We start from the raw sequence: 11,160 nt of genomic DNA, 5'->3' as shown, positions 1-11,160 counted from the left end.
CTGTTCGACTGGGCCTAAGCAAGACAATCTCCCTTCCAGTAAATTCAATTAACTGACTTGGGAGCTTAATCCCATCTGCAAAATCCCTTGGCCGCAGCCTCGTCCTAGGGTGAAACCATTGTGCCCATAGTCCTGCACATGCCCAAAGGGACAGTGGGATTAGGAATCTTGGCATTTGGAATGCTACCTCCCCGTCCCAAGTTGCCTGCTTCATTCCCTGCCTACTGTGGCCTCCACAGCTCCCGGTCACCCAGGAGAAGAAGTTGCCCTTATTCAAGAGCTCAAAAGAAAGTCCTTGGCCTGGTCCCATTGGTCCACCGAAGTATCATGGGCTCACGTCTGACCAATCCCTGGTCAGGACACAGAATGTATAGATTAGCCAACTCTGAGTCACATACCAGAGCATGGGGTCCTAAGTGGCCTTTCTTCGAGTGACAAGATACCAGAGAGGGCAACTGTAGGGAGGTGGGCTTATTTTGGCTCATGACTGAACCCATTGTCAAACAAGGTCTGTTTATATCACAGCAGACAGTGGAGAAGGGGGAAGACAGGGGAGAGGAAGAGAGAGAATATGCCTGTGGCTCTAGGCTCCACTCCCCTTTTAAGGGACAAAGAGTTCACTTCAGTCCAGAGAGGGACAAAGTGTCTCCTTTCCCCTTTTGCTCCAGGTCGGCAGTCTGTGGGATCGAGACACAGTGGTCTGAGTGCCCCCTCCTCCTTAGCTGCTCATCTCCAGAAAGGTCCTCAGGGCGCACCTGAGGTGCCTTACTAACCCCAACTCCACTGGGAGCCAAAAGAAACCATCACAGCCCACAGCCATCCCAGAGACACCAGGGTTGGAAATCAGGGAGAGAACATTTTCCCAGAGAAACAACTGGATAAGCAGGTACTGGGGAGACTTCCAGCACCTCCACCCCCACACACAGTACCTCACATATGCTCTCTCCTGACTATTTTCAGATATGAACTTCCAACACTGTCCTTACCTTTACTAATTCATTTCCCTCTTCCTCTCTCCCGTGTGTGTGTGTGTGTGTGTGTGTGTGTTATGTGCAGGTTTATATGTGCCATGTGTGTGAGTATGTGCTGGTATGCACACCCAGGCCAGAAGAGAATGTCAGGCATCCCGAACCATTACTCTGCTTTATCCCCTTGAGAAAGGGTCTGTGGCTGGAGCCAGAAGTAGGCGAGCAGCCAGCAAGCCCAGCAATCCTTCTGTCTCCGTCCTCCCAGCCCTGGGGTTACCGGCACACACGCAGCCACACCCAGATTCTCGCACGGGTGCCGAGATCTCTGTGCATGCACAGCTAGGGTTCTTGCCCACAGAGCCACTTCCCCAACCCTGCCCCCAACTTATGCTGAAACTTAAGTTCATGACAACTTAAGCTGAAAGCCCTCTGTGTTCCTGCTCATGAGAAGCCAGAGCTGAAGCAAAATTCACACCAGAGCTTCGGACAGCAAAAAGTCCAGCTGCTGGGTTCTCCTCATCCCACTGGGAGAGAGAGCTCTGTCCCGCTCAACCCCGCACTGACTTAAAACCGCAAGGCTCTGGCCCATCCCATCAGATGACAACTGTCTAGGCAAAGCCTTGTCTGGGCCGAAGGTGGAGCTGGCTCGTCAGTCACATGGCAGCATGTGGCCCGCAGTGTGGCAGCATCCATTCCGCAACGAAGTTTTCCCAGGAGGGTACTGAGGGGACACAGTTCAGTGTAAGCCAGTGAGCAAGGCAGGCAACAGGACTTCAAATCGGGGGGGGGGGGGGGGGCGGTCTGACTAACTCATCTCATGTTCGTTAAAAGGGCTCGGCCAGTTACGTGGTTTCCCCAGGCCAAGGCACTTGCTGCCAAGCCTGACAACCCAAGTTTGAACCCTGGGACCTATGTGCTAGAAGGAGAAAATGGACTTGCAAAAGTTGACCTCTAATCTCCACATATATGTCATGGTATGTGTATTCATACGTGTGCATGCGCACACACACACACATAAAGAAACAAACAACAAACAAATAAGCATTTTAAGTTCGAGGTAGGCCTTCGTAAGCCAGACACCATTTCGTGCATGACCGTAAGTGCTGGAGACGGACTCCATGCCCATTAGAAAGCAAGATCCATGGTGATCCAGAGCTGGTGAGGGCAGCTTGTAGTTTTAGAACTTTGGGTACACTCCCAAAATACTGGAGTTCAGATCATTTTTTACCACCTCTTCTGTTTGGAACTGTCGCCCACAGAATATTTATTCTTCCGCCAAGTATGCATGAATGGATTGGTAGATGACATTCTGGACAGTAAACTATCATGGTGACAGACACGGCCTCTGCCTTCCACAGCTGATGTCAGATGGAGCACAGGGTGGGGAACGCAAGCGGTGGCCATAAATAAAAACCACAGTGGCCACAAAATAAAAAACGGAATCTTAGCCAGGTGTGGTGGCATGCATGAGCTATTATTCTTGGCATTCGTGAAGCAGAGGCAGGTGGATTTCTGTGAGTTCAAGGCCAGCCTCTTCTTTGTAAAGAGTTTTACACCAACCAGAAGGGTGGATGTGTCAGACGTTGGCCTATTATGGCCAGGAAGTGTCTATCGATAAAATATACCCGGGAGAGACTTAAGGAGGTGACATTTGAGCTGAATCCTGGGGTGACAGAGAGTGGAACTTCTAGAGAGGCTGGGGAGCAAGTGCAACCCCCCTGGACCAGGAAAGGGCTTGAGAAACAAAGAAAGAGAAACGACCTACTTCTGCGGCTCTGTTAATGGGAGCAAGCTGGGAGCGATTACAGAATCGCCGTTAAATTGTCTTAGATGCCATTTTGATGGGTTGGCCTTCTGAGAAAGCAGCACAATCGTCAGGAATGCCCGCTCCAGTCCTGAGGGGTGAGGGTGGTGGCACCATGTCTGCAGCCTCCTGCTGAGGCACCCGGCAACAGATGCAAGCCCACGTGATAAACCCAATCAGCTGTGGCCCCAGGGGAAGGGGTCAATGACGTCCACTATGTGGTCCTTCCAGTGTCGCTATATGATAACCTCATTGTGAAAAAGAGAATCTTGGGGGAGACAGGTCGGCTGGTAATGTACGCGTCATGCAACATCGTACCTGAGTTCAGATCACTGGCTAAGCTTGCAAAACCAGTGAGTGCCGGGTTCAGGGAAAGATGCTGTCTCACAGAATAAAGTGGCCATTGCCTACCATTTACTAGAGAAGACAGAAGTCAGAGATCAATGTCAGTCGAACCTCTTGATCACTATGTCCACCCACTCCCAGTCCTGGAGTTATAGGCATGCAGCCATCCCTGACTTCATACATAAATTCTCGGGGTTGAACTCAGGTCCCCCATGCTTACAAGGAAAGCACTCTCCCAACCAAGCCAACTCCCTAACCCAGCTTCATTCTTAAATGGGAAAGCTGAGTTGGGGCGGGGGAGGGGAGGCAGAGTCAGCAAAGGGACCACCTGCTTGCTAGCCAGTGGCTGAGCTGAGCTCGGGTTGCTAGACACTCTCAACCCTACAGCAGCATCGAGCCGTTGCCCGTCATCTGTTAATCGCAGTCTCTGAACTATAATCAAAGCTCAGAAGTGATTTTTCTGGAAGTCAATCACAAAACTAGTTATACTGTCCCAGAGAAAGCCCTACATTGAATAGCACTTACAGACAAATGGATTCTACGTTTCCCTTCAAGAAAACCAAGATGGGGGTTGGGGATTTGGCTCAGTGGTAGAGCGCTTGCCTAGCAAGCGCAAGGCCCTGGGTTCGGTCCCCAGCTCCGAAAAATGCTGGGGCTGTAAGGCTGCTCAGAGGTTAAGCACACACAGCACACACTGCTTTCCAAAGGACGGAAGCTGGGTTCCCAGCACCCATGGCAGGTCGCCTATAAATGCTTGTAACTCCAGCTCCAGGAGACCCGATGCCATGTTCAGGAGGATCTGATGCCCCCTTCTGGCTGCTGTGGGCATTACACACATGTGCACATACCCATACACAGACACACAGGAATATGTGTAGATCATTTTTAAAAGCCTTGAAAAGAAAAGTCCCTTTGTTCTGCCTTATCCACAGAGAGACCTCTGCTCTGCCCAGGGCCGTGTGGCTATTTTAATTGTCAACCCCATCTGTCCTCACATGTCAATATACCCTCATATATCAGGGCCACACAGTCAATGTAGAGTCACTTAAACTTTCTGGCCCATTTCTCCAAGAAAGACCAATGCTATCACATCAAACAGCAAGTCTGACTGTCACCGTGACCTGCGGTCTTTGAAGAGTGTCTCCACTGGAGACTGTCCCACTCTTTCCCTGGTAAGAAGAATTCACAGTAAACACTATGACTCTGAGATCTCTCTTGGCAATTACAGAGGTTTATAATTCTCCTCCCTCTCAAACTAGACCTTGATTCCTAAATGTGCACTTTTAGGCGTCAGGCGTTAGAATAAATTAGACTATACAATTACATGTAATTAAAGGGGGGAAACGGCTGTGGTGATGCAAAGATAGCTGTGTTTTGCTGAAGTAAAGCCGGTCTGTGACCGTGTGCTGGCCCAGAGAGGCCACATGAAGTACAATTAGTGCTCTGTTTTAATGGGGGCTTATGGAACGGCTCTCATTATCACAATATCTGAAGATATATAAACAGCTAATACCAGGTTATTTCTCCTGACAAGACAGCTTGGGTTCTGTCTAACTAAGACTTCAGCAGAATTAAACCACAAATTCATACTGTTGTGCATGATGCTGGAATTCGTGTTTTAAAAGCCCTGAAAAAGCCCGTCTCCACAAAGGAGCTGGGAAGTTTGATCTCTACCCTGGAGAAGTGAGTTGCAGCCAAGCTCGTGTGCCTTATTAAAGCCACCTGTGCCCCAGAACGTGGGGCCTCAGCCAGAGACCCCAGCCTGCAGCCATGTCCCTAGGTTAGTGTTTCTCCTTTACACGCCAATTTGTTTGAGACATGTTAAAAGGTTGTCTTTTATAACCCTCATAAAATACCATCGACTTCGCCCAGATGCGGCCACAAAAGCTTAAGACAATCTGACGCGTTTCAACCTGCGGGCCAAGATGCAGAAAGGCTCAAAGAGAGGCCTTGGGTTCCCGCCATTGCCAGAGAGTCAAGGAAATAACAATAGACAAGGCCCTGTGGGGTAGGTAGGACCCAGGCTGTCCTGCATCCCAAGCCACCAAGGCTCTGCCACAGATGAAAAGCAAGGCATGGGGCTGTCAGGACAAAGGTTCTTAAGGTTAAACCAACAATGGGGAGTTAGCCTGGGAACCTGGAGTTCTGATGGCTCCACGGCTGTCCAGCTGGGGCAGAGATGGATATTATTAGGGGCACAGGGGACACAGAAGAAAGGTTGACCTGGAACACGTGTCTAGAAGGCAGGGGTTGGAGACTCGGGTCACAGTGACTCTCTCTGTGCAGCCCACTCAGGCCAGAGTTGAACTGTGGAAGAGACCGTGACTCCCCAGGCAGGGGGACATCTGACCTTGAAGCCCCTCACATCTTTAGATAGACATAGCTTTTGAGTGGGGCCAGCCATTGTCATCTGCCTGGAAGGAGCCCAGGCAACAGGCTGAGGCCCAGACCAGCATCGTTAGGTGTGGACTAGGTATTAGGAGAGTCCAGTTGTCTTAACTGATGAATGATTCCCCGAATCACACACAGGCTCTGGCGCGCACACAAGTGTGTGTGTGCACACTCATACACTCACAGGCATGAGCAGAAGCACACACGTCCGTCCCTAAGCTCTGACCCCTCCTCAGTCAAGCACTGGAAGGGGTCAGGTGCTGGCGTTTCCACTTCCCCTGCAACAGAGAAAGAAACAGAAGAGAAATCACATGATGCCGTCTTCCTCCAGCACTCAGTCAACTGGGAGACTGCGAACTGCCCTCTTTCCTGGAATTTCTGGTGGGCACACCCACTGCGGAGAGCCTGTCTGAAGGGCAGGGGTGTGGTCATACTGTTTTCTGATGTAAATCCCCAACTCCTAGAGCATTCTCCAGAACCTCAAAGCAAACCAGGCACAGGTTCCATTCCATAGCCTCCCTTCCTCTCCTGCTCCAGACCCCCGTGGGACACTGGGGACCTGCTAGAAAATTGTTGCTGATATAAGGTATCTGTTTCGAAGCTAGGTGCAGCCTCACTGAGGTCGGGGATGGAAGCCACCTGCCCACTGCTGTGGGCTGTGGACAAGACCCTGACATCTAGAAGCATCCATGTTTTCCAGCGATTATACTTCATGGGATGACCAGAACTTCATTTGGCCACAGAACGTGCAGGAGCAGTGCTTGTTGGGAGAACTCCAAGCCAGGATGAGTAAAACATGTAAAATTAACATGTTGCAGAAAAAGAAAAGGATACAAAAAGATCACATGTATTCTTCCTTGTTGCTTTGTGTGCCTCTGAGACAGTATCACAATATACCAAGTTTGACTTCGGGTGATTCTCCTGCCTCAGCCTTCCCAGTGCTGGGACCACCATAATACTGTCTGAGTTGACTATAGCAAGATAAATAGTCAAACAAATGTTTGGGATGTCAACACTGATTACGCCTGCTTTTCTACCTGGTTTATTCGTTTATTTTCTAAGGTTTTTTTCCTTTTGTTTGTTTGTTTGTTTAAATAGGGTCTCCTGGACCTCCAGCTGGTCTTAGATTTCCTGTGTAGATAAGGGTGGCCTTGTTATTTTGACTTTCTTGCCTTTGCCTCCCAAGAGCAGGGATTGCAGGGGTGCACCACCACACTACATTTGTTTGTTTGTTTGTTTGTTTGTTTATACTTTCTAATGCAACTCTCGAAATCTCAATTATGGAAGCCACTTAACCCATGATCCATTGAGCAATGCAGCAGGCAGCTCGGACCCTTCTCTTGCAGTGATAAGACTGAAGAAAGGGGGAATGCCTTTGGGGGAGGGGGGCGTGAAAGTGAACACTTCAGGCTACAACTGCACACAGGCCAGAGGCAGGGCTTGCCCCTGGCTTAGAAAAGCAAGTTCAGGATTAGTACAAAGACAGTATGGGCGGAGTCTAGAGCCCCCAACCCAGTCAAGACAATCCGTTTGAATTTTAGATAAACAGCAAAGACGCGATTTTAGTACATCTCCATGGGTGTCCTGTTATTCTTACTTAGAGAATTTGACAACGCTTATCCATCAGGAAACTAGAAAAATCCCACCAGGGAAAGGAGGGTCTTGAAAACAAGCACAGCCTACGGGGTTCAGATAACCCCCGGAGCTCAGCTTCTCGGGTGCAGATCCTGACTCCACTGTCTGACCTTGGGCCAATAACTTAACCGATCTGTCTTGATTTCAATATCTATAAATGGAGAAACACCATGGAGGACTTTCAGGGTTACGTTCTCATCCGCGGCCAGCGCTGTTCCACCTCAGGGTCCCAGCACATCATCTGTACTTTCTGAAGCTACTGGTGGGCTCTGTGGAGGCTCTTCACCCACCCCTGACAACCAGGGCCCCCTCAAGCCTCTGGTGGCTTCGGGGACGGCAGAAACCGCGCAGACAGCACCACCTGGAGTCGAGTTCTCCCTTTACCAAGGGAACCGGCCTCCCCTTTCTTTCCCATTCCCGGCCCACGTCTGGGCAACGCTTCTGCTTTCGCTTGAGCTCAAGTTAATTTCTCAGAGAGCTTCGGAGGCGCGTGGGAAGGTCCCGGGCGCGTGGGCAGTTCCTCCCGCGATCTAGCTTGGGGATCGGCCCGAGCCGGCGTCTCCAATGGCAAGTGTGTGCGTGTGTGTTTAGAGGCGAGCGCGGGGCTTTCAGCAAAGGCTGCCGGGTGTTTGCAAACCAGGGCGAGCCCCTGTGAAAGCGGATAAAAGAAAACATTTATTAACGTGTCATTACGAGGGGCAGCGCCGGGCCGGGGCTGTCGCACGCCTCAGGGAACACTTGGCTCCTCGCTGCTGGGAGGGAGGAGGACCAAAAAGCGGAAAGAGGCTGGATTCTCTGCGCGCCAGCCCGGGGGACCTGATCCATGGCCCTCGCGACTTCGCGCCGGTGTTTGGTGGACTAAGAGATGCGCCCCCGGTCCGAGTGGCACACACGCGCGCACACACGCACGCGCGGTCCCGGCTCGCCGGCAGCTCCCTGCTCAGCGCACATCAGCCACAACTCCGCGCCCAGGGCGAGCGGGAGCGGGTGCGGGTGAGTGCGCCCCAGGCCCGCGAGGGTGCGCGCTCGGCGGCGGGAGCGCGGCCGGCCACCGGCTCGGCAGGCAGCAGGCCGGGAGCCGCCGGGACTTCGGGCCGGGGCGCCGGGCGGCTGCGAAGGCAGAGGTGAGGAGCGATGGCTGAATCGCCGGGTCCCCGGCGGGGCGGGAGGCAGCCAGATCCTAGGTCCTGGCGCGCGCGGAGGCCGGGGCGGGCGAGGCGGAGTAGAAGCCGGGATGCCGCGGCGGCGGCTGGAGCAGCGGCAAGGCAGAGTCCCCTACGCCCCACGGCCCGGCCCGGCTGCGGCAGAGGCGCGGTGAGGCCGCGGGGGCTGCGCGGTGAGCGGGGCGCGGGGCCGGGCCGGGATCAGGGATTCCAGGGCGAGCACGGCTCAGGTGAGCCCAACCGGTCCCCGCTGCCCGGCTCCGGGAAGGTAGTACCCGGAGGCTTCGGCACCGGCCGGCCTCAGAGGGGCTGACCGATTTGACCCCGTCTGCAAGGCTGGGCGGCTAGGGGAGGACTTCCGGCGCCCCGGTAATTCCCGGGGAAGGGCGCCTGGACCCGCGGGCTGCAGGAGCATGGCCCGGTTGACCCCTTGGGGTTTAGACCCAGAGAGCCAGCTAGAAGCCAGACCACGTGTGGCTTGTCCGGGCAGGACCCGAGCAAGCAGGGACTAGGAACTCGCAGAACAGAGGACAAATGAAATCGGAAAACTTCTCCCGCGCCAGGTCAGAACCCGTCGCCCTGCAGACCTGCGTCCGCCGCGGGCTTCAGAAGCCCGGAGGGGACGCTGCAGCGGGGACTGTGACTTCGTTTAGAGTAGTAGCTCATTCATTCATTCCACAAGCATTTGTGGCGCTCTGCGCGTGCCAGGCACGGATTGTCACCCAGGGAAGGGTGGACGGCCGTGTTAGTCTCTGCGAGGGCGGCTGGTGGCGAGAGGAGGCTCAAACTGGGTAGATGGAGGGAGCCTCCCACGGGCCAAGGGTCTGCTTAGTGGCCTCTGCCTGGAGGGGACCCTGAGAGCCTTGTCTCCCTACACTGTAGGATGCTCGACACAGAGCGTGGCTGTGGTGACCCCCGCCCCCTCCCCACTTCCTGAAAGTTCTGAGTGGCCCCACCCCTTCAGGACTGGCTCTCCTGAAGCTTGTTTTAATCACTTTTTGAGTTAAAAGTCAATATTTAATTAACCAAGTAATTACATTCAGCTTACGTTTGAATCTGGATATTTGCTGTGTCTATGGGGACGCCCGCCCTCTCTCCCTTCTCCATCTGTCCCCGCTTCTTTCCCACGGTGCACCCCCAGGCTACTCTGGAGGTGACAGAGAGCGGGTGACATTGGATTTCCCCGGGGACACCCTGGATTCTGTTCACCTCGCAGTTAGTGGTGACCCGCTCCGGCTCCTTACCCAAAGGGGATCAACTAAGATACAACCAGTGATTGAAAGGAGCGGGAGCTCCCTGAAGACCCCTCCCCCAAGATTCTCCACCCAGCCTGGCTGGTCCCCAGGGAAATCAAAACAACCTGTTTCTCTGTGGTTTAGTGTTGAAATCAGCAGTTTACTGAGGATGGTGTTAGCTTGGCCAATGGAATGTTGGACTTGCCGTCCCTGCCCTGGCAGAGGGTAGTGTGTGGCTTTGGACTTTGTGTAACCCTCTTGAGGGTTTATTATTATTATTATTATTTTATTATTTTATTTGAAGTTATGGCATTTTCTGAAACCTTAATAACATGTTAGCTTTTCAGACTTAAGGTTGGAAGGATGGTTTGTTGAGTCAAGGCTGGCCTCGAGGGACGATCTACGGGCACCCTTGCCTAGCCTGTGTGCCTGTGTGTGTCCCTCTGGCCCACACGAGCCTCATTCAAGGACCCCATCCCATATTCAATTTCGCACTCGATGTTCCAAATGCCTTTTCACTTGTGAGCTGATTGCCTCTCTGTCGTCTGAGTTTGGTGGCTTCTGGCCCCTAGGTATGTGGCCCTGGGGGGGGGGGGATTATCACGAAGCCATTATCTTTTCTTAGACTCTGCCCTCTCTGAAGACCAGAGGCCCTTCCTGCCTTTCTGACCAGTTCAAAGACGTTTCCCCCTTCACCTCAAAGATAAGAGGCAGGAAGTGTTTGAGCCAGGCCTTTAGACCTAGTAAGTCACGTGTCCACACAAAATCCGTGGCACATTCCTCACGCTCCAGGTCCACTCTGAACCACTAGGTTGCTCTTCCTCCCAGAGTTTGTTTTCTTAGTGCGAGGGACAAGAAAACCTGACTAGTGCAATAGTAAAGCTGGTTATTTAGAAGCCTCTCTGAGTCCTTTTCTTTCCCCAAGAACCTCTGCTACTGGCTTGGGCAAGGAGTGGGGAGGTGCTCTGGTTCGTACTGTGTTGTTGATGTTGTTGTTTTCTCTGGTTGTTTGGGTTTTTTTGTTTTTAGGGGTGGTGTATTTTGTTTTGTTTTTGCTTTTAGGTTGTTTTTGTTTTGGCTGGGGTTTTTTTTCCCCCTCTTTTTTTTCCCTCCCTTCTCTTCTTCCCGGGGATTCCATCTCCTCCCCTAGTCTAGATGCAAAGGTTCTCTCAAATGTGATCGATGAAGACCACGCAGAGATGAGGCTTTTGGCTCTTCAAAAGCAGACATAGGACACGGTAGGAGTGAGACCCTCTTGTGGCTGCTGGTGGACTGGCCTCAGAAGGTATCCCAGGCTGGGCGGTGTGTCGGAGGACAGGAAGGCGAGCCTCTCCACAGTGACCTGCAGGCTAGGACAGTCTGGTTGCAGGGGGGCTGGCCTGGTGGGGACCCCGGCAGATGCCCATGATCCAGCCGGCTTCCAGGCGCTATCTAATTGGGAGATCATGAAGACCATTATAATTAATTGGCATCCTGATAAATGGCGTGATTGCCTAATTGGGGTGGTTGCTAGGGAACTAGACCTCACTTGGAGCCTAGAGGGGAAGAGGCAGTGGCTGGCTGCAGTTGGGCGATGGGGTTACAGACCCTGCAGCTCATGGGCGGGAAGCCAGGACCGT

General features: G+C 52.8%; 1 protein-coding gene across 4 annotated transcripts in view; it reads left to right on the top strand.

Annotated features, from left to right (window-relative positions):
- The first annotated feature begins 7,552 nt into the window (after window positions 1-7,552).
- Window positions 7,553-11,160, top strand: part of Sulf2 (sulfatase 2) — an 82,487-nt gene continuing 78,879 nt past the window's right edge. The window contains exon 1 of one of the 4 annotated variants that reach the window (XM_006235596.5): window positions 7,553-7,710. The gene's annotated coding sequence lies outside the window, so the exon portion shown is untranslated. Of the gene's footprint in view, window positions 8,268-8,323; window positions 8,480-8,727; window positions 8,870-11,160 lie in introns of those variants that run through there. The other 3 variants (NM_001034927.1, XM_063283881.1, XM_039105137.2) reach the window with 3 other exon arrangements.

Source organism: Rattus norvegicus, chromosome 3, assembly GCF_036323735.1.
Source record: "Rattus norvegicus strain BN/NHsdMcwi chromosome 3, GRCr8, whole genome shotgun sequence".
In the NCBI taxonomy this organism is placed as follows: Eukaryota; Metazoa; Chordata; class Mammalia; order Rodentia; family Muridae; genus Rattus; species Rattus norvegicus.
This window is presented reverse-complemented; position numbering and strand designations above follow the sequence as displayed.